General features: G+C 39.6%; 1 pseudogene; it reads right to left on the bottom strand.

The window, feature by feature from the left end:
• Window positions 1–883: 883 nt before the first annotated feature.
• Window positions 884–2,476, bottom strand: LOC146007157 (UDP-glucuronosyltransferase 2A2 pseudogene; annotated as a pseudogene).
• Between the last annotated feature and the right edge of the window lie 816 nt (window positions 2,477–3,292).

The raw sequence follows: 3,292 nt of genomic DNA, 5'->3' as shown, positions 1-3,292 counted from the left end.
TTCAAATATCTGTAAAAGCGCTGGGGAATATGTGTGTGCTATGTAAATAACTGGTAATAATATTAATCACTAATTACTTAGCCCCAACCTAGTGAATTTGTCTTAATTTACACTTTTAAATTAATCACTCTATGATTGTTTTCAATACCATAAACAAAATTTGCATCCTTAATATCCTCAGAGTAGCCCAATCATTATCCACCATCTATTCCTTAATTAAAGTTATGTAAATTCTAAGCATGAATGGGCAATTATTTTAACTGTTCCCCATGCAATATGATATGCAATTTAGGGCCTTATTCTGGTTCACTCGCAAAAGCAAACTCCTTCTTTATTAGACAAAAACCATGTACACTGCAGATGGGGCTGATCGAACGTGCAGAGAGAGTTAGATTTGGGTGAGGTTTGTACTTTAAACTGATATCTATGTTGCAGTGTAAAAATAAAGAGTTTTACCCTGCACAGAAACAAAATAACTCACACAAATCGAATTCTCTTTGCACATGTTACATCTTCCCCACCTGCAGTGCACATGGTCTTGTCCATTATAGGAGTTTGCTTTTGCGACTGAACCAAAATCAGGCCCTAAATTACCTTATTAACCTCCCGAAGGACACATTTTTAATTTTAGAGATATATAAATGTTATGATTTTTTTTACATATACTGTCTTTTATTGGAAACAAGGTTCAAGGTAAGAATTTTTTTTTTTATAGAAATTGACCGGTTTAGGTTTTAAATTCAACCTTCAAAACAGTTTTGCAATTAAAAATGATCATTGAGTAAACTTACACATATGTACCTGTATCCCTGAAGTAATTAAATGGTACGTGTTTAAACCAGGAATGCTGTACACATGGTCTAATGTTCAAACAATGGTAGATTTAGGATCTCTTCCGCTTTTGCTTTCTTCCACAGCATTTTACCACTGCTCGGATAAATCTGTATGCTAAATAAACAGCAATGATGAGTATAATAAGCAGAACTGTGATAACATCAATCAGATAATACTGGCACCAATGAAGGGTATTTCCTGCTGCCTGCAGGTGTCCTGCTCCTCTGTGGCGCATGACATACTCAATCCAAAACAGAGCTAAATCACGTGGTGGAACAGGTGTATCTCGATGAAGCCGAGAAAGATGTTTCATGGCCTGACTGTAAGATGGATCATCAATAACTAAACGCACTCCATTGAAAATGTCCTTGGCAGTAATTTCTTGTGTGTTCTCCAGCAGAACAGCAGCCCCTCTGATTTTCAGCCGAAGTAGGTTTTCATACTGGTCACCGAAGAGGGGAAATCCTATTATGGGAACACCATGGTAAATGGCCTCATAGACACCATTCTCCCCTCCATGGGCTATAAATGCTTTAGTGTTAGGATGACTGAGAAGGTCATTCTGTGGAAGCCAATCTACAGTCTTAGTGTTATTTCCCAGTGTGTCCAGAGGCTCTCCAGAGTAACGCCAAATTACTCTTTCCTTAAGTTGTGCTAAACCTGCTGCAATCTCTCTTGCAATGTTGAGCGGTAGATACCTAACAATAGTCCCCAAAGAAAAGACTACCACACCTTGCTCAGAACTATCCATAAAATCCTGGATATCTTGAGGTAGCGGTTTGGCTGGTCTGCCCTGAAAGCCACCAATATACACAGCATTGGGCATGGTTGGCCGAGGAAACTCAAACACAAAGTCCACTTTCATCAAGTAGATGTCAGCCTTCTTGTACATGTCAAACACTCCAATATCTGTATTAAGATAGTGTTGAATCAATTTGTCATAAACTGGGTATATTAGGAGGTGGTTGGCAGCCTGGTATATATAATAGAGGACAACATTCTTAACCCTTTCTGAGAAGGCCATTCTATCTGTCACTCTAGAGTGTATCACTGGTACATATGAGAGTGGACATGGTGCGATAGCAAAGTGTATGTCTTCTGTAACCATCCACCTTCCAAAAAACACTATGGGAAGCTTTAATTGATGAGCAAGCATTACTCCTCCCGCATTGAAGGGATCAGCAAGAATCATCTCAAAACCAGCATTTGTCAGATGGCCTATAGCTTCCGGGTTCTCAAATAATGATTTAAGTGCAACAGTTGCCCTTTGAGTCCCAGTCTGAAGGCCTTGGATAAATTTCCATGCAATGGTGAAGGAAGAAGCATCCTTGGTGAAAGCTTGCTGAAAGATCCAATTCAATACATACTCTTCTAACTGGTTTTTGCTAAGCAGGTTTTCATCAGACACAGGAATATTCACCACCTTGAAGTGCTCAGACATCTCCTCAATGTACAAGCTGTTTGAATTTCTAATGACTGTTAAATCGTGTCCTTTCTGGGCCAGCTCCACTATTAAGATTTTTATATTAATCCAATGGCTTCCATCTACTGGTACAACGAGTATTTTCCCAGTGTGAGCACAGGTCAGGAACAGCATACAGGTCAAGAAGCAAACACCAAATACCTGGCCTCTGACTGCCATCTTACATGAGCCACAAATCTATAAGACGCGATTCTCAGGAGAGCACGTACTACTAAAGAATGTGCAACAGGGGAACAAGTCTGGGCTGCCACACAAGTGCACAGTCATTCTGATGTTGCATACAGGCTCTCTTCTATATAAGTAGTCTGTCACAGCAAAGCTCCTTTCCAAAGCAAAGAACACGTGTTTACATTTTTCTGATTGGCATTGCCTTCTTATCTCACAATACTAATGCTTTTCTGTAAGGTTATCTGTATTCTTTCATAGTAATTTGACTTGTACTTTAGACTTGGAAGGACACAAGAAGATTTTGAATGTAATAAAGACAAGTAGAGTATGTAGACTCTCTGGCAATCAGTCATAATAGTAATGAATAAATACTCAGGACTGGTGCAGACCCCAAGGATCTATCTCCCCCCTCTCCATAAATTGGACATTGTATTTAAATTAAGGCAGTCAGTATATTAATAATAAAGGTCACTATGGAGGAACAGCCAAATGCTAGCATGCTCAAGGGGACATATACTCGGACAGGATACCTACAGTAACTTTTTTTTTCTGCATGTCCTACATGTATAATCATGCGCTATTCTAAAATCCCTTGAGAGCTGCTGTACCCAACCCAACAACCACATACATACTAATATAGGGGCGTAGCTAAGGGTTCATGGGCCCTGGTGCGAAAGGTCACCTTGGGGCCCCCCTACATACAACAAAATTAAAATCTCGGTCTGTTTATATTTTAATACATCATTGCCAAGGGGGGTTAATGTCCGTTGCCATGGGTTCTTGCTCATTGCCAAGGGGTTAATATGT

This window comes from Crinia signifera, chromosome 6 (genome assembly GCF_055691185.1).
Source record: "Crinia signifera chromosome 6, ASM5569118v1, whole genome shotgun sequence".
NCBI classification, from domain to species: Eukaryota; Metazoa; Chordata; class Amphibia; order Anura; family Myobatrachidae; genus Crinia; species Crinia signifera.
This window is presented reverse-complemented; position numbering and strand designations above follow the sequence as displayed.